A 22,724-nucleotide genomic window follows, 5' to 3' on the forward strand; every position below is an offset into this window, starting at 1 on the left:
GGAGCTCTAACCTGTCTGCTCTGCTCCCTCGCGCGCTGTATGCTGATTCTGCGGGAGCCGGAATATGACGTCATATTCCGGCTCCCGGCATCAGCAGACAGCCCGCGAGGGAGCAGAGCAGACAGGTTAGAGCTCCCTCGCCGCCTCTCATTAGAACGTTGCCGCCCGCCGCACTCAAACCCCACTGGACCCTAGGGACACATCCACACCAGCTCTCCAGGTAGGGAGGCTGGGTGGATATTATTATTAATTTGTGTGTGTCTGAAAGTGTATGTGTGAGTGTGTGTGTGTCTGTGAGTGTGTGTGTCTGTGAGTGTGTGTGTCTGAAAGTGTGTGTGTCTGAAAGTGTATGTGTGAGTGTGTGTTTGTCTGAGTGTGTGTGTCTGTGTATGTGTTTGTGAGTGTGTCTGTGAGTGTGTGTGTCTGGGAGTGTGTGTCTGAAAGTGTATGTGTGAGTGTGTGTTTGTCTGTGAGTGTGTGTGTCTGTGTATGTGTTTGTCTGTGAGTGTGTGAGTGTGTGTCTGTCAGTGTGTGTGTGTATGTGTTTGTCAGTGTGTGTGTGCGTATGTGTTTGTCTTTGTGTGTGTGTGTTTGTCTTTGTATGTGTTTGTCTGTGAGTGTGTGTCTGTATGTGTTTGTCTGTGAGTGTGTGTGTCTGTGTATGTGTGAGTGTGTGCATGTGTTTGTGAGTGTGTGTCTGTGTATGTGTTTGTCTGTGAGTGTTTCTGTGTGTGTGTGTCTGTGTATGTGTTTGTCTGTGAGTGTGTGTGTATGTGTGTGTCTGTGTATGTGTGTCTGTGAATGATTGTATGAATGTGTGTGTCTGTCAATGAATGAGTGTGTGTCAGATCAGTGAGTCTGTGTCTGTCAGTGACGTCTGTGTGTTTGTCATTGAGTGTGTGTGGCTGTTAGTGTGTATACACCACTGAGTGTAGCGTGGCGGAGCGGAGCGCAGTACAGGAGCTTCTGTTTCCTGTACCTGGCCAGACTGAGAGGAGGTGCTCACTGAGAGAGCACTTCCTGTCAATCCGGCCAGGTACAGAAAACTGAAGCTCCTGTAGAGGGTCTGCTCCGCAGCGCTACAAGACAGGTAGGAGGCACACCAGGAAGGGGACTGTGACCGCTAAGAGGGTGGGGGGTGCACCAAGGGACAGAGAGGGGAGGGGAGAGAAAAACCAAGGGACAGGGAAAGGAGGGGAGAGGGGAGAGGAACACTAAGGGACGGGGAAGAGGGGCTGGTTAGGAGGCACATAGGTGAAGATGTTAATTTTAGAGAGGGGGGGGCGGAAAAATGCATCTTCGCCTATGTACCCAAAAATCCTTGCACCGGCCCTGAAGTGGGGTATGTCCAGTCTTTCTTAGTAGCCACTTAGTCACAAACACTGGCCAAATATTCGTTTTTTGCTTTTTTCACACAAAAACAAATATGAACGCTAACTTTGGCCAGTGTTTGTGACTAAGTGGCAACTAAAAAAAGACTAAACATACCCCACTTTCAATACCTTGGCTTGTCTACTTTTTCAAATGCTATGCCATTATGGGGGTAATTCTCATTCCTGGGCTACCACACCGTCTCAAAGGTAACATTACTAATCTGGAAAATTTCAATTTGAAAATGGAATGTTATATATTTGACCCTGTAACTTTCCAAAACAACATAAAACCTGTTAATGGGGGGTATTGTTGTACTCATGAGACATAGCTGATTACAAATATGTGCATTTGCAGTAAAACAGTGTTATGACATTCACAGTTAAAATGTCAGACGGAAATGCCAATTTTAAAAAAAAAACTTATTTTCTCACATTTTTTTTTATTTTATTCATAATAAATTATGTTCCATATATGAATAGTTAATGATAGATTAATGCCCTGTTTCTCCTGAACAAAATGATATATAATAAGTGTGGGTGCATATAATTTGAAAGAGGGGAACTACGGGTGAACAGACATATAGCGCAAATTCCAGTTTTTGTTTACGTTTTGTTTTGATCAGAACGTGCACTATTGACTCCGTCCTGAAGGGGTTAAAGTAAGTGCTACACATAGTTCATCTGTCAGTTTGGGGCCACTAACTGTGGCCCCTAGGTGACAGAGGGGACCCTCAGATATCCAGTGATACCTGGGGCTCATTGGCACCAGCAAGTTTTAACCCTGCAGTTATTTTTTTCACTTTTAATGCATGGTGATCTATAATGTCAACGGGTAAACAATAAATTAAATAAATAGTGGATTAGCGCTAAAATGTAATGATGGTGCAGCTGTATCACCCGAATCAATCACTAAAGAATCACAAAATCATAAAGTTTTAAAAATTACAGCAAAGTAAAAGTATAGATTATAAGGATGGATATTAACCTCCTTGATTATTTCAATAAACAACTTTGAAGCTAGGACCGAAAGGAAAAAAGAGAAAACGTCTCATAGTGTATTATGTATTTTCACTTTCTTCTATTCACATATAATAGTCGAACGCACTCATTAAAGAGCCAGCAATTTCGGCTCTATTTAAAAGCAGATCCCACCATCAGTATTTAGGATTGGTACGTTTTCCTATCAATATATTTCTTCTGGATTTCCCAAATACGCAGTTTCAGTCATGGGATGGGACACAAACACAGGAGATTAAAAGCAAATGTAAATATAAAAATAAAATAAAATAAAATCTAAAAACATAAGCACAAGCGTAACGCATTTTGACCTGAGTCTTCATCAAGGTGCATTACAATAAATATAGTACATTTTCCTTTTTATACCTTCTCCGAAGTCCATTTGTATAAGGTATGACTTCCAGTTTTGTCTGTCTTCCAATCTGTGATGTCCACACGCTGCAGATCAACACGTCATCGCGGCCCCAGTTACTCCGCATCTCAGCCAGCCGCGGGATATCTGGCCGCAATCGTCTTGAGAAATCCGGATGTACACTTCGTGCACCCATCATGTCCGTTCACAGCATGCAGTGCACACTGATAACAGATGTAATTTATGCACAGAATTAACATTAGGCAGTCCAGAACAAAGTTCTGGGCTGCCAATGTCATGTCTGCTGGTGGTGCAACTACCCCGGCACACAAATAACAATATCTCTGTAGAAACACTGCATGTACTGATTCCTACCATGACAACTTAGAATCACTGAAGTGGTCATGGTGTTTGGAGTAACCGTTTAAAGCCTTGCACTGCCTGATAGATAACAGGTAGGCAACCTTCAGCACCCCAGAGATTGTGGACTACATCTCCCACACCTTACAGCCATAATGCTGGCAAAGCATCAGGGGTGCTATAGTCCACAATATCTGGGGTGCTGTAGGTTGCCTCCCCCTGGCATAGACTGTCATGTGGTCAATACGGAGTTAAAGAGAAGAATCTGTAATGACTTACACAGGTTTATTTACAAAAGTGAGAAATTAAAGTGAATTTTAAATTTAAGGTCATAGCCGCCGTAATGAACGCATATTAAAGTATATAAAGTTTTTTTGACCTTAGATATCAAATTCTCTTTAACAATCTCTTTAGTAAGTAAACCTGTCAATCTGACAGCCACTAAAGTTGTTGTTTTATACTACAGTGAATATTTCTTGGGAAAGGCAATGGTTTTGTCAAAAAAAAATAAAATGAAAAGGTCTGCATCCACACACCATAACCGCCATTAAGGGGATTTTGACCGTAATGCCAAAAGACAACTTTAGGTAAAACTTTGGGAAATGGTCTATCATTTCCCAAAGTTTTGTTTTGAAATAAAACTAATCTCAGCTAAAAGTGACAATTTATAAGCAGGAAATTTTATTTTCACTTCTAACAGACCCAGTCTGTGCCATTGACTGAGTGAGGGCATCCAGGGATCCTTCCTCACAGAGCTGCAGAGTGAGTGTAGCAGTGAGTGCAGGAGTGAGTGAAGGAGTGTGGGAGTGGGTCAGGAAGTGAGTGAAGGTGTGGGAGTAGGAGTGGGTCAGGAAGTGAGTGAAGGTGTGGGAGTGAGTGAGGCTGTGTCTCAGGTAGTGGATGCATGGAGGAGGTGGCCAGCCCCCCCGCTCTCCCAGCCTGCACTGCGCACTAGGAGGAGGTGTAGCAGTCAGGCCGCCGAGCTGCTCGCCATGTCGCTGTAACTCGGGCCTGCGGCTCCCTGAACGGACTGTATGCGGCCCGACCTCGCTCTGGAGCTGTCACCGAGCCTAACGGTGAGTACCGCGGCTTCCCCGGCTAGGAAAGGCAGGCTGCAGCATGGCCTAGGCCGCAGAGTCACCGGGGGAGGAGTGGGGGTCTGGGACACAGGGGAGACGGTACAGGGCCAGGCTTTACTGTAACACAGGGGAGAGGGTACAGGGCCAGGCTTCACTGTAACACTGGGCACAGGGGAGAGGGTACAGGGCCAGGCTTCACTGTAACACTGGGCACAGGGGAGAGGGTACAGGGCCAGGCTTCACTGAAACACAGGGCACAGGGGAGAGGGTGCAGGGCCAGGCTTTACTGTAACACAGGGCACAGGGGAGAGGGTACAGGGCCAGGCTTTACTGTAACACAGGGGAGAGGGTACAGGGCCAGGCTTCACTGGGCACAGGGGAGAGGGTACAGGGCCAGGCTTTACTGTAACACTGGGCACAGGGGAGAGGGTACAGGGCCAGGCTTTACTGTAACACTGGGCACAGGGGAGAGGGTACAGGGCCAGGCTTTACTGTAACACTGGGCACAGGGGAGAGGGTACAGGGCCATGCTTTACTGTAACACAGGGCACAGGGGAGAGGGTGCAGGGTCAGGCTTTACTGTAACACTGGGCACAGGGGAGAGGGTACAGGGCCAGGCTTTACTGGGCACAGGGGAGAGGGTACAGGGCCAGGCTTTACTGTAACACTGGGCACAGGGGAGAGGGTACAGGGCCAGGCTTTACTGTAACACTGGGCACAGGGGAGAGGGTACAGGGCCAGGCTTTACTGTAACACTGGGGAGAGGGTACAGGGCCAGGCTTCACTGTAACACTGGGCACAGGGGAGAGGGTACAGGGCCAGGCTTTACTGTAACACTTCTCACAGGGGAGAGGGTACAGGGCCAGGCTTCACTGTAACACTGGGCACAGGGGAGAGGGTACAGGGCCAGACTTTACTGTAACACTGGGGAGAGGGTACAGGGCCAGGCTTCACTGTAACACTGGGCACAGGGGAGAGGGTACAGGGCTAGGCTTTACTGTAACACAGGGGAGAGGGTACAGGGCCAGGCTTCACTGTAACACTGGGCACAGGGGAGAGGGTACAGGGCCAGGCTTCACTGTGACACTGGGCACAGGGCAGAGGGTACAGGGCCAGGCTTTACTGTGACACTGGGCACAGGGCAGAGGGTACAGGGCCAGGCTTCACTGTAACACTGGGCACAGGGGAGAGGGTACAGGGCCAGGCTTTACTGTAACACTGGGCACAGGGGAGAGGGTACAGGGCCAGGCTTTACTGTAACACTTCTCACAGGGGAGAGGGTACATGGCCAGGCTTTACTGTAACACAGGGCACAGGGGAGAGGGTACAGGGCCAGGCTTTACTGTAACACAGGGGAGAGGGTACAGGGCCATGCTTCACTGTAACACTGGGCACAGGGGAGAGGGTACAGGGCCAGGCTTCACTGAAACACAGGGCACAGGGGAGAGGGTGCAGGGCCAGGCTTTACTGTAACACAGGGCACAGGGGAGAGGGTACAGGGCCAGGCTTTACTGTAACACAGGGGAGAGGGTACAGGGCCAGGCTTCACTGGGCACAGGGGAGAGGGTACAGGGCCAGGCTTTACTGTAACACTGGGCACAGGGGAGAGGGTACAGGGCCAGGCTTTACTGTAACACTGGGCACAGGGGAGAGGGTACAGGGCCAGGCTTTACTGTAACACTGGGCACAGGGGAGAGGGTACAGGGCCATGCTTTACTGTAACACAGGGCACAGGGGAGAGGGTGCAGGGTCAGGCTTTACTGTAACACTGGGCACAGGGGAGAGGGTACAGGGCCAGGCTTTACTGGGCACAGGGGAGAGGGTACAGGGCCAGGCTTTACTGTAACACTGGGCACAGGGGAGAGGGTACAGGGCCAGGCTTTACTGTAACACTGGGCACAGGGGAGAGGGTACAGGGCCAGGCTTTACTGTAACACTGGGGAGAGGGTACAGGGCCAGGCTTCACTGTAACACTGGGCACAGGGGAGAGGGTACAGGGCCAGGCTTTACTGTAACACTTCTCACAGGGGAGAGGGTACAGGGCCAGGCTTCACTGTAACACTGGGCACAGGGGAGAGGGTACAGGGCCAGACTTTACTGTAACACTGGGGAGAGGGTACAGGGCCAGGCTTCACTGTAACACTGGGCACAGGGGAGAGGGTACAGGGCTAGGCTTTACTGTAACACAGGGGAGAGGGTACAGGGCCAGGCTTCACTGTAACACTGGGCACAGGGGAGAGGGTACAGGGCCAGGCTTCACTGTGACACTGGGCACAGGGCAGAGGGTACAGGGCCAGGCTTTACTGTGACACTGGGCACAGGGCAGAGGGTACAGGGCCAGGCTTCACTGTAACACTGGGCACAGGGGAGAGGGTACAGGGCCAGGCTTTACTGTAACACTGGGCACAGGGGAGAGGGTACAGGGCCAGGCTTTACTGTAACACTTCTCACAGGGGAGAGGGTACATGGCCAGGCTTTACTGTAACACTGGGCACAGGGGAGAGGGTACAGGGCCAGACTTTACTGTAACACTGGGGAGAGGGTACAGGGCCAGGCTTCACTGTAACACTGGGCACAGGGGAGAGGGTACAGGGCTAGGCTTTACTGTAACACAGGGGAGAGGGTACAGGGCCAGGCTTCACTGTAACACTGGGCACAGGGGAGAGGGTACAGGGCCAGGCTTCACTGTAACACTGGGCACAGGGGAGAGGGTACAGGGCCAGGCTTTACTGTAACACTGGGCACAGGGCAGAGGGTACAGGGCCAGGCTTCACTGTAACACTGGGCACAGGGGAGAGGGTACAGGGCCAGGCTTTACTGTAACACAGGGGAGAGGGTACAGGGCCAGGCTTTCCTGTGGCACAGGGGAGAGGGTACAGGGCCAGGCTTTACTGTAATACAGGGGAGAGGGTACAGGGCCATGCTTTACTGTAGCACGGGAGAGGGTACAGGGCCATGCTTTACTGTAGCACAGGGGAGAGGGTACAGGGCCAGGCTTTACTGTAACACAGGGGAGAGGGTACAGGGCCAGGCTTTACTGTAGCACAGGGGAGAGGGTACAGGACCAGGCTTTACTGTAGCACAGGGGAGAGGGTACAGGGCCAGGCTTTACTGTAACACTGGGTACAGGGGAGAGGGTACAAGGCCAGGCTTTACTGTAACACAGGGCACAGGGGAGAGGGTACAGGGCCAGGCTTTACTGTAACACTGGGTACAGGGGAGAGGGTACAAGGCCAGGCTTTACTGTAACGCAGGGGAGAGGGTACAGAGCCAAGCTTTACTGTAACAGGGGAGGGGGTACAGGGCCAGGTTTAGCTGTAACAATATATAATATCCTGTATATACACTACACAGGGAGCATGGGTGGGGGTACAAAGCCAGGTTTTAAACTCCATACACTATGTATAACAATATATAATATCATGTATAAACCATACATAGGGAGCATGGGAGGGGGTAGTGTTGGTACAGCCTTCAAACTCCATACACTGTGTATAACAATATATAATATCCTGTATAAGCCCTACGCAAAGTGCAAGGGGGGGGGGGGGGGGAGACAGTGTGGGTACAGGGCCAGGCTTTAGTCTATTAAACTCATTACACCGTGTACAACAATATACGCTATACAATATCCTGTGGTCTGGGTGCAGTGTCTTTGTCCCTGTAACCCTGCAATGTTTACATTACAGTGTTAAAGGACCACTATAGGCACCCAGACCACTTCAGCTCAATGAATTGGTCTGGGTGCCAGGTCCCCCTCTAGTGTTAACCCTGCAGCTGAAAACATAGCAGTTTCAGAGAAACTGCTATGTTTAACTGAGGGTTAATCCAGCCTCTAGTGGCTGTCTCACTGACAGCCGCTAGAGGTGCTTCCACGCTTCTCACCGTGAAAATCACAGTAAGAAGACGCTGTCCATAAGAAAGCATTTCTCTTGCCCCGCATGCGCATTCGGAGCTGATGTCGTCAGATGGAGGGGAATTCACCAGCGCCAGGCTCTCTCGGTAAGAAAGGTTTTAACCCCTTCAGCCCAGCGGGAGTGGGACCCTGAGGGTGGGTTGGGGTCACACCTAAAGACCCTATAGTGCCAGGAAACAGAGTTTGTTTTCCTGGTTCTATAGTGGTCCTTTAAGTCCACCTCTAGTGTCTGTCTACCAGACACTAGAGACTCTTCCTGCTCCATAACAGAGTTTTACTCCATGATTTGACGTTGCACATGCTCACGCTTTGCTTGAGGACGTCTCACGTCTTCCAAGTCCCCGTGGAGAAAGCATTATTTCAGTGCTTTTTGTATGAGGAAGCTTTTAATGCTCGCTTGGCGCATTTACATTAGTTCCCCCCCATTACCGCGACGTTGTGTGAGGTGGTAGACCTAGCCAGCACAGAGAGAGCATCACCGCTGGAAAGAGGTAAGTTTAAAAGTGGGGAGGGGAGAGGGTCTTAACTCTTTCATACTTCTGTGCTAGGGGAGCCTATTAAATGAGGGACAGGCACCCTCATCCTATTGTTTCCTCCTCTCTTCCTCTTTCAGAATATGTTCTTCTTTCTTCATTTCTGATTTAGTTCTCCTTAAAACATAATTGCAAAAATGATGGAAGGAGGCGCACTCAATCCCAGCATCCACCCGGTGCTCTGGAGCAGGACCGGCAATCCCACAACGACAAGGCAACAAAGAAATTTCCCAGGCACTCAGTGTTAAAGCCGCAGGCAGTTTTAATGAAACAAAAAAGAATAGCAACGTTTCAAACTTTTTAAAGCTTGACAAAGACCTCTTAGGAGGTCAAAACGTTGCTGTTATTTTTTGTTTCATTAAAACCGCCTGTGGCTTTAACACTTTGAGTGCCTGGGGAATTTCTTTGTCTCCTTAAAACATAAGACAAAATACAAAGAACAGTAGTGCAAAGCTGCGCCAAAGTGTATTATGATAGTATTAGTGTGGACTAGAGATTTTAAAAAGCATATAGATAAAACATATATAAACAGTGCAATGAAGTAGTTTGTAATTGTGATGTTGCTATTACATATAAATAGTCCAAACGGTTCAGAAAAGACTATGGCGATAAATGTCTTTTAAGGTGCTTTTGTTGATGGGGGTATCCTCACTGTTTATAGTAGTCCGATTGTTCCCGTAATATGGAAGACACAAAATGAAGAAGACCAATCCTATAGAATGTATGGATCAATATGTGGGAGGAGAAAGATATATTTATTCGACAGCTCGGGTGTGACAGGCGTACAGTGGTATAATCCCCACTTATAGGATATATGGTGATTGTCTTCTGGAGGGAATGATGTCCAACTCTCAGGAAAGGGATATATAAAAACAACTGATAGTGCTCTCAGTGTATACAGGGTATAACATTAACATAAAAATGTACTTACAAGTATAGTGCAGACCAACTGCACTATGATAACAGCGTTGGTGGTATGATCCCCAACTCGGATAAACTTGTAAACCCACGATAGAATCGGTAAAGCGCAGAGAGTGTGTATAAAAAGATAGTTGGCACAAAATAGTAACCAAAAAATCTTTTAATTAGATAAGATACACAAATAATAAAACCATTACGCATTTCACCACTAGGGCTTTTTCAAATGGGATAAGATTAACAACCGGGCTAGTAGGAGTATATATAGGTACATAATAAATTAAAAATTGGCGTCAAAAACGTCACTTGTCAGTAGCCAATAGGAAAAGAGTCATAAATCACATATTGTATAAATGAAAATAAAAAGGTTTATATTGTAAATGACACTATACTGGGTCTGCTGTAGCTAAAAACACTTTAAAAAGAGGTGTAGGAGCTTTGGAATGCTTTAAATAAGCGAGTCATGTGACTCGCGCGACATACAGATGTGCACAGCATGCTGGGAAATGTAGTTCTGTAGGCGAGCGGCATTACTTGCGGTGAGGTTTTAGATAAGCGAGTCACGTGACTCGTGTGCTCATAGGTGACAGTGTGTATGTAGAAAAAGCGAGTGATGTTGCTTGCGGCAGGGAATAGAAGGGGCATTATGGGGGCTGTAGTTTTTACGCTGGAAGTGGTCACGTGATTTGCGGCACTTTGCCGCTTGGGAAATATACCTCCCGACATTATTAGAGGCTTAGGGCGGCCATTTTTTTTATGGCGCCCGCCTCATTGATATGGGCGTGTGCGGCCGCCGATCTAGTGGGTGGTGCTCATGGTTTATGACAATTTGTTATTTGTGGAAAAAAAAAAATATATATATATATATATGTATATGTAACAGAATACAAACTACTCTCTTATGTAGGGATTGACCGATATTAATTTTTTAGAGCCGATAATCTGCGCACTTTCAGGTCGATAGCTTACCGATATCCTGTACATTTACCGTTTTTTTATATATATATATAATTAAGTGGTAATTGCACAAAATATACATGCCAGTCAGATTTTTTTTATTTGTTTTCAAGAATATTTATGTGTGTGTGTGTAGTGGATGCAGTGAGAGTATTTGATTAGTAAATGCAGTGTTTGTGTAGTGGATTCAGTGTGTGTGTGCGTGTGTGTGTGTGTATAGTGGATGCAGTGTGTTTGTGTGTAAATATGTGCAGTAGGAACTCCCCCTTCCCCCCTTACCTGTCTCTTTGTGCCCCCCCCCACTCCCCTTAATGTTGCTATCCCTTCTCAAATAGTGCCCTCCCCACCCTAATGTTAATTTTCCATTCCCTCCCCTGTACTTTAGTTTCCTTCCTTAATGTAATAGTGTTTTCACCCCCCCTTCCCTGTCCCTTAGTATTCTTTGCCCCCCCCACCTTGTCCCATAGTGTTCTTCACCCCCCCTTCCCTGTCCCATAGTGTTCTACACACACCCCCATTCCCTGTCCCATAGTGTTCTACACCCTCCCATTCCCTGTCCCATAGTGTTCTACACCCTCCCATTCCCTGTCCCATAGTGTTCTACACCCCCCATTCCATGTCCCATAGTTTTCTTCACCCCCCCCCATTCCCTGTCCCATAGTGTTCTTCACACACCCCCATTCCCTGTCCCATGGTGTTCTTCGCCCCTCCATTCCCTGTCCCATAGTGTTCTACACCCTCCCATTCCCTGTCCCATAGTGTTCTACACCCTCCCATTCCCTGTCCCATAGTGTTCTACACCCTCCCATTCCCTGTCCCATAGTGTTCTACACCCTCCCATTCCCTGTCCCATACTGTTCTACACCCTCCCATTCCCTGTCCCATACTGTTCTACACTCCCCCATTCCCTGTCCCATAGTTTTCTTCACCCCCATTCCCTGTCCCATAGTGTTCTTCACCCCTCCCCCATTCCCTGTTCCATAGTGTTCTTCACCCCTCCCCCATTCCCTGTTCCATAGTGTTCTTCACCCCTCCCCCATTCCCTGTTCCATAGTGTTCTTCACCCCTCCCCCATTCCCTGTTCCATAGTGTTCTTCACCCCTCCCCATTCCCTGTCCCATAGTGTTATTCACCCCTTCCCTGTCCCTTAGTGTTCTTCTTCCCTGTCCCATAGTGTTCTTCACCCCTCTCCCCTTCCCTGTCCCACAGTGTTCTTCACCCCTCTCCCCTTCCCTGTCCCACAGTGTTCTTCTCCCCCCCCTTCCCTGTCCCATAGTGTTCTTCTCCCCCCTTCCCTGTCCCATAGTGTTCTACACTCCCCCATTCTCTGTCCCGTAGTTTTCTTCACCCCCCCATTCCCTGTCCCATAGTGTTCTTCACACACCCCCATTCCCTGTCCCATAGTGTTCTTCACACACCCCCATTCCCTGTCCCATAGTGTTCTTCACCCCCCCCCCCCCCATTCCCTGTCCCATGGAGTTCTTCACCCCCCCCCATTCCCTGTCCCATGGAGTTCTTCACCCCCCCCCCCCCCATTCCCTGTCCCATGGTGTTCTTCACCCCCCCATTCCCTGTCCCATGGTGTTCTTCACCCCCCCCCATTCCCTGTCCCATAGTGTTCTTCATCCCTCCCCCCTTCCCTGTCCCATAGTGTTCTTCACCCCTTCCCTGTCCCTTAGTGTTCTTCTTCCCTCTCCCATAGTGTTCTTCACCCCTTCCCTGTCCCTAAGTGTTCTTCACCCCTCTCCCCTTCCCTCTCCCATAGTGTTCTTCTCCCCCTTTCCCTGTACCATAGTGTTCTTCACCCTTCCCTGTCCCACAGTGTTCTTCGCCCCTCTCCCCTTCCCTGTCCCACAGTGTTCTTCTCAACAGTTGTTACTTTGCAACAGGCAATTAAATGAGTACCCTTCCCTGTCCCACAGTGTTCTTCTCTCCCCCCCCCCCTTCCCTGTCCCATAGTGTTCTTCTCCCCCCCCCCCCCCCTTCTCTGTCCCATAGTGTTCTTCTTACCCCTTCCCCCCATGGTTTTCCTAACCACCACCCCCGCCCCATAGTGATCCTTACCCCGCCCCCCTCCACACACACCCCCCCCCCCGTCCCCCCCCGTCCCATAGTGTGTTGTGTCACCTCATTATTGGTTTTGCCGGTGATTATTGGCTGATACTTACAAAAAATCGGAATGTCGGCGATAATACCAAAAATTGGTCGATCCCTAGGTTTATGTATTCCTGATAAATGTGACAAAAGGCTCGAGTTTAAAGTAAACTCCACTTCCTATGTCAACCTGACAAAGGGTGACGCTTGCCTTAAACTCCACCCTTTGTCAAAATTGGCAAATGTAGGAAATATGCATAAGACAAAGTAGTCCGTACTGTAGCATATGTTTTCAAAGAGAACTAAATCAAAAAAGGAAGAACAGATTCTGAAAGAGGAAATAATAGGAGAAAGATAAGTTTGAGGTGACAGACACTTTAACCCCTTAAGGACCAAACTTCTGGAATAAAAGGGAATCATGACATGTCACACATGTCATGTGTCCTTAAGGGGTTAATGAAGCAGTTTGGGTGTATAGATCATGCTCATGCAGTCTCAAGGCTTACTTCTCTGCCATTTAGGAGTGAAATCACTTGTTTTTGCCCATGCTGCACTAGCCACACCTCCTTTTTTAAATAGCAAATCTCTATATATGCAGAGGTTGTGGAACAGCACCATTCTTTACTTTTTTCAAGTTTATAACATTGAGTGTATTTGGGGGGCCAATGTGCAGAGCTCTGGGTATAGTGTGTGGCGTCTCTCATTGGCTATTTAACAGGGGGTGGGGGCAGCACCAGCCTGCATACTTTTATATGTACAGTACTGCTTATCTCTCATGCCATGTATATAACAGTTGCGACACAGGAAACGTGTAGGGTCAGCTTGTACTGTTTTGAAGTGTAAATATACGGTGTGTACCTACTGTGTGTTTAACAGGGGTACAGCTATTCTCAGTCATGTAAATACCCCTGTAGGCAACAGTCTCTTTTTAAAGGTAACTGAAAGCATATATAATAATCCCTTTGGATGTTGTGTGCGAACCCATCTGGCAAAGAAAGTATTAAGATCACACAGTACAGAATGGCCTTGTGTACATTGGGTAGAGGGAGGTGTCTGTATTTTTAGTTCAAGGATAAGTATTACATGTGTATTCCCCAATGTGTTACAATGGAAGATGGGACTCTTTCTATTATTGTATTATGATGTGGGCTTGGCATATCATGTACTCTGTGTGTTTGAAATGACCGTATACACATGAGCCTGTATTTATGTATGAGTAGAGGAAGGGAGTGTGTTTTAGGTATAGGGACAGTATGTACCCTGGCTTTAGGAGTGTCCTTTTATCTATTTATTTTTATTTGTGTGATTTAGGTCTGAGCTTTGTGTTTGGATATTGTTTTGGATCTCCTGAAGGGCAGGTCAGTTGAATTTCACTCTTGTTTTTTCTTTGGCTGTGTTTTTGGCATTAATGGCTAAGTGAACGCCGTCTTATTAGTATTCAGTCTATAGATACTATCATAGGCACTCTACCCGCAGACTATAGTATTAATTGTAGTCCACAACAGCTGGAGTTTCAAAGGCTAGGTTCACTGATTATTTTGGATCATCTGCTCCTATTCATATGTAAACAATTCTGTCTATTTAGCAATAGGTTAGACGGATAAACTATCTTTATTTATGCCATCATTATTAAACTGATCAACAGTTGTTACTTTGCAACAGGCAATTAAATGAGTATTTACTGCGTTCATGTAATGTGTATAAAATAACAAAAATGTTTGAATGGGAATGATTTGCAATAGTCTTATATAATGATGTGTGTGTATGTCTTCCCATTTAGTCAAGGCAAATGTAAAATAAATGGGTTTTATCTCCCCAGCCCCCCATCTTTTTCTGCCCTGCTCACCTCTCCTACTCCCACAACATCATTGAGGCCTCCTGCAGTGTTCCGATTGAGGAGCATATGGTACCTGATGCACATGCGCAGTGAGCATTATATTCAATGCTTTCCTGTGAGCTACCTTGTTTTATTGAGACAGTTGCTAGAGGTGTATTTAAAAATAAGTTAAAATGACAGGGCCACTGCACCCAAACTGCCAGGATGAAGTGGTCTGGGTGGATTTTTAATCCCTTTAAAGGACCACTATAGTGCCAGGAAAACAAACTCGTTTTCCTGGCACTATAGTGTTAATAGGTCCCCCCCCCCTCCCCCCCCACCCTCAGGGTTACACTCCCACAGGGCTGAAGGGGGGAGGAAGGGATTAAATTCTTACCTTTCTCCAGCTCCGGGCTCCCTCGGCGCTGGGGACTCTCCTCCCTCTTCCGACGTCATGCGCCAAATGCGCATGCGCGGCAAGAGCCGCGCGCGCATTCAATCAGTCCATAGGAAAGCATTTCTCAATGCAGCATCTTCTCACTGTGAAAATCAAAGGCTGGATTAACCCTATTGTAAACATAGCAGTTTCTCTGAAACTGCTATGTTTACAGCTGCAGGGTTAAAACTAGAGGGACCTGGCACCCAGACCACTTTCTTAAGCTGATGTGGAGCTTTTTGCAGTATAACACCTTTCCCTTAGCAATGCTTCCCCTCCTCATAAAATGTCTTCTTCGGGAGTGTGGACTTTTTTTTATTAATATTAAATCTACTTGTCTAAATTTCACTAATTCTGTTATATCACATACATTTTTGACTCAGTTTTTCCATTTAAATTTATTTTGCAAAAATTCAGAACCTTGTGAATTATCTGGAGTGTCTCACACTCTATGCCCCCATAGTCTTCCCCTTTCTGATAGTGTATGTGCTCGCTGTGTGTCATCGGTGAGCAATGTGGTCTGGGTGAGTACTGACTGTGCTTAGTGAAAGTGTGGTGTGTGTGCTGGCTGTATGGTTTTGATATATTGAAATACACATCCCCCAGCACACACTCACTGACTCATACTCAAACACATTGCCACTGACGACTCACTAACTCATACACAAATGCACTGCACACTGATACACACATTCACTCACTTTCTGACACACACACAAACTACACATTCTCTGACACACACACTGCACAGATTACTGACTTGCCTCTGCACAACAGCAAATAACTGTCTACAAGTTACATTTGTATAGTATTTCAAAGCTGAGGTGAGTACTTCCGATCAGGAAGCTTCTTTTGTGAAAGAAGGGGACTTGGCTAAGTGGGCAGGAAAGCTGCAAAACCTCTACTCTTGGTAAATGTTTACAGGGACACTCCAGGCACCCAGACCACTTCTGCCCACTGGAGTGGTCTGGGTGCCAACTCCCATCACCCTTAACCCTGCAAGTGTAGTTATTGCAATTTTATATAAACTGCAATAATTACCTTGCAGGATTAAGTCCTCCTCTAGTGGCTGTCTATCTGACAGCCACTAGAGGGACTTCCGGGTTCTTAAAACAACGCTGGACATCACGAGGACCTCCAGCGTCACTGATAATCCTAATAGGAAAGCATAAAATAATGCTTTCCTATGGGGAGGTCTAATGTGCCCATTGCGCATCCCTCGGAGCCTGACCCAGCCCCGAGCCTGACCCAGCTCCGAGGGACATTGGCGCTGGATTCAGGTAAGTAAGCAATATGGGATGGGGGGTGGGAGGGAGAGGGGCACTGCAGGATCCTGCAGGGCCAGGAAAACTAATTGTTTTCCTGGCACTGGAGAGTCCCTGGGTGGTGGGAGGGAGAGGGGACCTGCAATGCCAGGAAAACTAATTGTTTTCCTGGCACTGGAGAGTAAAGGGACTCTCCAGTGCCAGGAAAACAATTGGTTTTCCTGGCATTGCAGGTCCCCTCTCCCTCCCACCACCCATCCCCAGTTGCTGAAGGGGTGAAAACCCCTTTAGTGACTTAACCTGAGACCCCCGCCGATGTCCCTCGGCGGTGGTTTCGGTCTCGCTGCCGCTCCTCCCCTTCATTACGTCAGCCGGCGGGGGAGACTGATCCCGCCCACCGGCTGAGGAGACCTAATGCGCATGCGCGGCAATGCCGCGCATGCGCATTAGAGCTCTCCAGAGGAAAGGATTAATAATGCTTTCCTAGGGGAAATTGAGCGACGCTGGAGGTCCTCACACAGCTTGAGGACGTCCAGCAACGCTTTCGCAAAGAGTGCTATGAAGCAGGAAGTGGCTGTCTAGTAGACAGCCACTAGGGGAGGACTTAACCCTGCAAGGTAATTATTGCAGTTTAGGAAAACTTCAATAATTACAGTTGCAGGGTTAAGGGTAGTGGGAGTTGGCACCCAGACCACTCCAATGGGCAGAAGTGGTCTGGGTGCCTGGAGTGTCCCTTTAAGTAGCGTTTTCTCAGGTGAAGAGAAACAGCAGAACCGATAGCTCCCCTTAAACAAAGGCGCTGATAAATATCTAAAGAGATGACATTTGATACAGTTAATAAAATGGTTGAGCTTTATGTTTGGTTTTCCTCCTGGTTCAGTAAAGCCTTAATACTATGGGGTTCCCAAAAGGTAGAGACCCAGATTTTCTAGAACTACAACTCTCATGATGCTTTGCTGTCTTGAGAATGGAAATGCATTATGGAAGATTTAGTTCTAAAATATTTGGAATGTCTGTATTTTGAACACTCTCACTTTATACTATCTTTCTGGGAAAATAAATACACTTCTGGTGACTGGAATACATTTATTTTTATTACAAGGCTCTATGCAAGTAACCAAGTGCTCAGACATTAAATCTCCTGTCTAATCTGCATAGTACTAAGGCAGAGAGGGACAGAGCAGAAAAGCCTTTTTCTATGTGCTTAGAATTCTACTCACCTGGAGAGAAACAGATAAGTACCTGATCAGGGGGAGGTGGGGCACTCAAAACAGCATTTTCATGGAAGTCTTTTGCCAAAACTAGGAACTCAGTTAAGCCATCAATGCAGTTTTCTGAAATCACCGAAGCGAACCTGTAATTAAAGCATTACTTTGAATACTCCTGGGAGGCACACTTTAAGCCAGTCAAGCTAGTGGTTGCTAAACTTGACTGGGTTTGTTTTTGTATTGATATGTAAATCCAGGTTTGGGTGGGGGGGGGTTCACTGATAGAGGTGAAAAGAGCGAGGAGAACACAGGCACAGCAATAGTTATGTGTTTGTATGTGGCAGATATTACAGATAATGTGACACCAGAAGTCACAGCTCGTGTGCATCAGCAGTAGTTTCCCACAGTTTCCTCATCAGAAAGAGACAGCAACGGAAAATTTTAAAAAAGTTTAGTAATATTCCTTAGTACTACACTAATGTTCAGTACATGCTGATTGCAATGTGCACATATGTACATGTTTCCTGCCAGGAGCCACTATCTAACAGTCTGTGATGAGTAGAGTGACTATGAATAGGAGAGGGTTAACCTTTGGTTATGTTCCCCCAGAATGATTCATTTAGAGGCCCTTTTCTATGCCTTAAGAATGACGCGTTGAATACAACTGCAAATCATTTTAGGGACTGAGAGTGTTCGGAGGAGGCTTTCTCTGAGTAATTGTTGGTCTCCGTAACTTTCGTAGTTTCTTTCATATTTCTTAAAGGGACACTTCAGGCCACCATAACACCTTTCTAGGAATTAAGTTGTTATGGTGACAAGGCATCCCATGGTGCCAGGTTATCTTGAGGGTAAACCGTTACTGAACGGTTTGACCACAAAGTCTTCAATTTGTCACCCGTTGGCACTGCCCTCAAATTTTAGTTTTAGTTCAAGGCTTCCTGGTTTTAAGATGATGTTCTCAGACTATAATTAGCTCCCCATGCACAAAAATACACACATATGTAAAATAAAAGCTGGGTTTTATTTTAAGGTGTGTGTGTGTGTGTGTGTGTGTGTGTGTATATATATATATATATATATATATATATATATATATTGTAGCTAACATTGTATTAGATTTTCAGGAAGTCCATACATATGTGGAAACCTTTAGATTCTTTAGTCAGATGACTTTTTGTTGATGATTATTTTCAAAAGCCATACTAGGCAAAATTTCCATGACACTTCGTCTCCATCTTGAAGCAAAGTGAAATCGTAGCCTCACCGTACCTAAGGAGTCTCACTTTTTTTTTTTTTGTACTTGTTCATACAGTATAATTTATCATTAGATGTGGTGGCACGGTGCAGAGTAACCTCAGGGCATTGAGCAAAGGTCAAAGATCTTCATAAGCACTGTGCACATAGGTAGCCATGTGTGGGCCTGCTTAGAGAAGCTGTCTTCGTGGGTGGGTCCTAACCCCTTTCAGGGCAGCCAGGCCATCACTCCCAATATTATAAATTATGTGTGCAGGTAGAAAGACAATGACAGACATTCTTTGTATTCTTTCTACCTGGTCACTGCTTTCTGAATGAGCTCATTGATTTCAGCCCACTGCTGCGTGTTGTTAGTGACTCAGCAGCGCAAGGGAGAAATCATATAGATGATTAAGGCTTGACAAAGTGGCAGGTTTAGCAAAAGATTTGTATTTTGAAAGAGTTACTCCAAGCAACATGACCATGAGTCTGTATGTTATATGGTGTTTAACCCCTCTGCTTAGAGTGTCATCAGCGATCCCAAAATAGTTTCACTCTGGCTAATGTCAATTCTGAGCAACTTTCATTTCACAGAATGTCATTCTGTAACTGAGAGCGGTCAACTGACACTCTCAGCCAATGAATGGCAATCACTGCGTCTTCGGACTTCTGCAGCTCTATAGAAGCTAGAATTGCTTCACAGTATCACCAGGTATCTTTGGAACCTGGCGGAGACCCTGGTAAAGGGTGTAAACCATTGCTAAACGGTCGGAATGTCAATTAGCTTCAACGACCTAAGTCTGTTTTCTCACAGATCACGAAGTATAACAATATGGTGGAGGACTCCAGTCAAACAGCACAGTCAGTATTGCAAATAAGGAGACATTCATACATTTAGTTTAACGGAAAAAAGGCCTCTATATTCAAGCAACTAATAACTCTATTTGCATCGATGTGCATGCATCTTAAAAAAAGAATTAATAGTTATTTATATTAATGATTTCAGTTTTCATATATATATATATATATATATATATATATATCTTAAGATATAGCTAATGACATCATAATCCAGTTTAGACAAGGCAGAATTAAGGCAAAAATTGCAAATGAAGAGAGACAATTAAAAAACCTTGTTTCACTTCTCTTCTGGGTGTTTTCTTTATGCCGACTGCCAGACTGACTGGGAACTAAGATGGAGGAACCCAGGTACAGGGTAAAAATGTGTTGACACTTACATTTAAAGGGATACTTTAAATACTTTAAAGGGATACTACAGTGCTAGAAATACCAAGCTGTATTCCTAACTATAGCTCCCTCGCACCCCCTGCACTGTAAGGGTTAATAAACCCTTGCTGCGCTTACCTGATTCTAGCGCAGATCTCCCTTGCTGCATTAGACCCTCTCCATAGGAAAGCATTGCTGCAATGATTCCCTAGGGAGATTTTAGTGCCGTTGGATGTACTCATGCAAAGTTTGAGGATGTCCAGCGTCATGCAACCAAAAGTCGCCTAACCAGCAGGAAGTGCCTCTAGTGACTGTCTTGACCCAGCCAAGTAATTATTGCAGTTTATCAGAAACTGTAATAATTACCATTGCAGTGTTAAAGGGACAGGGAAACTGCACTCAGACCACTTGAATAAGATGAAGGGGTCTGGGTGCCTACAGTGTCCCTTTGGTTGTATTTTTCCCACTTCACAAATACATGCTTGTCGAATATAGGTAGGAGTAAACATAATATTAAAATGACAAATTTAACACCAGTTCCAGGTTAATAAAAGACCATGTAATAATGTTTCAACATACAAACACTTTATAGAAAAAATAAACCATTTAGTAGATATTCCCCAACCCCCCAAAAAAAACACGTGCATTTCATATATTTAGAGGGGCAATGAGAGAGAAACTTTACTTAAGTAAATGGTAAGTAAATATTATAATAATAATAATAATAATAATAATAAGTATGTAGGTCACATGCCCCTGCATTCTAACTGCTCAATTCTCTGCCAATTAGGAGTCGCATTACTTTCTGTACCCCTAGTTATGTTACCTCCCTGCATGTGACCTACATACTCTCCCTACTGTCCTCTAAAGAGACATCTAATGTTTACATTTTATTTATTGCACAGCCTGTTTAATTTAGAATTTATTTTTTCTTGTTTAATGCAGCAATGAGATTTTTCAGTGTATATGTCACCATGAAGTGAATATAATTGTAATAGACTCAATTTTCAACCAACCGGATTCTCCAAAATGAAACTTTAAAGCATTGTAGTTGTTATGGTGCCAGGAGTGTACCCCCCTCCACTATGTAAGTAGTTCAACCGTGTTAGACTTATCTGAGGTCCGCCAGGCTCAGCCCTCCTTTTCCACTACAGCCTACAGAGAGATGTCAATTATCTGAGTTAAGGGACACTATAGGCATCAAAACAACTTTAGCTTAAAGGGACACTATAGTCACCCAGGTTTTAACCCTTCACATGCAAACTGCTATGTTTACATTTGGGGTTAAGCCAGCCTCTAGTGGCTGTCTTCCAGACAGCTGCTGGAGGCATATTATGCCTCCATCGCGCAGAGCGTCCATAGGAAAGCATTGAGAAATGCTTTCCTATGGACACTTTGAATGCGCGCGTGGCACTTGCCGCGCATGCGCAATCGAATCCTGTGACGTCGGCGGGGGAGGAGAGGCCACCAGCGCCGAGGGAGGAATAAGGTAAGCTGCTGAAGGGGGTTTAGTGATCCTTTAAAGGGAAACTCCAGTGCAAGGAAAACAATTAGTTTTCCTGGCACTGCAGGTTCCCTCTCCCTCACGCCCCCCAATCCCTGGTTGTTGAAGGGGTGTAAACCCCTTCAGTAACTTACCTGAGGCAGCGACAATGTCCCACGTCCAGACCACTCCAATGGGCAGAAGTGGTCTGGGTGCCTGGAGTGTCCCTTTAACCCCTTAAGGACACATGACATGTGTGACATGATTCCCTTTTATTCCAGAAGTTTGGTCCTAAAGGGGTTAAGGAAGTTTTGGTGTATAGATCAGGCCCCTGCAGTCTCACTGCTCAATTATCTGCCATTTGTTTGATCACTTTGTTTATACAGGATTAGTCCCACCTTCCTGCACAGTTTTCCTACACACTTTTTGAAAAGGAACCTAGATATTCTTTATTGTGCAGTCTGGTCAATCAAGAATTTCTTACCTCCTGCTCTGATAGTAGCCTTCTAGAGCCTACTGTGTGTGATTAAAGTTTACAGAGCAGGAGAGAAAAAAACAAGTTACTTTTTGAATGAACATGAAACCATTTCTTTTCATGCAGACTGTGTGAGTCACAGCCAGGGGAGGTGTGGCTAGGGCTGCATAAACAAAAACAAAAGTGAATTAACTCCTAAATGGCAGATATGGCTCCTAAATTGAATGGCTCCTAAAAATGAATTAACTCCTAAATGGCAGATTAATCAGTGAGACTAAAGTGGCATGATCGATACACCCAAACTGCTTCAATAAAGGGACACTATCGTCACCATGACCACTACAACATAATGTATGTGTATATAGCGTGTCCGTGCAGGCTCAGCAATGAAAATGCTGCCTTTTCAGAGGAAAGACGGTGTTTACATTGCTACCAAATATTGTCTCTTGTGGCAGTCACTCAGATTCAGTGCATCTCTATTTGGAGATGCTGAATGGCGTTTTCTGCGCACGCGCAATAGCATCCCAATGCTTTCCTATGGGAAAGCATTAGATTAGCGGAGGTCATCAAGATTGATTATCTCAGCCAAAGAGGTGTAGCAAGCTGTAGCATGACAATGGAAAGAAAATGTTTAAAAGCCTTTTTACTCCATTTTGGGGAAGGAGGAGGGAGTCAAACATATATAATCACTGATTATCTATATCAGAGCCATTCGATGTTATACCTACTTTGGTATAAATTAATCTAATTTTCCCACTATGTTCACCAGCTCCTAAGCAGAAGCTTCCAGGTCTTAGCTGTTGTGGTAGTAGTGAGCATTGTCCACTGGACCTCCGGTAAATAGTCAAACAATTCTAAAAAGTTTTTACTACTTAAAATCGGGAGGTGCCAGGGCACTCCCGTCTCCACAACCACTACAGCCCTCTATGGTGTTTCTTGTGTTGGAGTGTTCCTATGACAAAAATTTCAATTTACATTCAAA

The 22,724-nt window shown here is 45.9% G+C and overlaps 1 protein-coding gene across 1 annotated transcript in view; it reads left to right on the forward strand.

The window, feature by feature from the left end:
* The first annotated feature begins 4,052 nt into the window (after positions 1 to 4,052).
* PUM2 (pumilio RNA binding family member 2) overlaps positions 4,053 to 22,724 on the forward strand; it is a 65,020-nt gene continuing 46,348 nt past the window's right edge. Inside the window, exon 1 of the mRNA XM_063442122.1 lies at positions 4,053 to 4,178. The gene's annotated coding sequence lies outside the window, so the exon portion shown is untranslated. The remainder of the gene's footprint in view (positions 4,179 to 22,724) is intronic.

The sequence above is a fragment of the Pelobates fuscus genome, chromosome 2 (assembly GCF_036172605.1).
Source record: "Pelobates fuscus isolate aPelFus1 chromosome 2, aPelFus1.pri, whole genome shotgun sequence".
Taxonomy (NCBI): domain Eukaryota; kingdom Metazoa; phylum Chordata; class Amphibia; order Anura; family Pelobatidae; genus Pelobates; species Pelobates fuscus.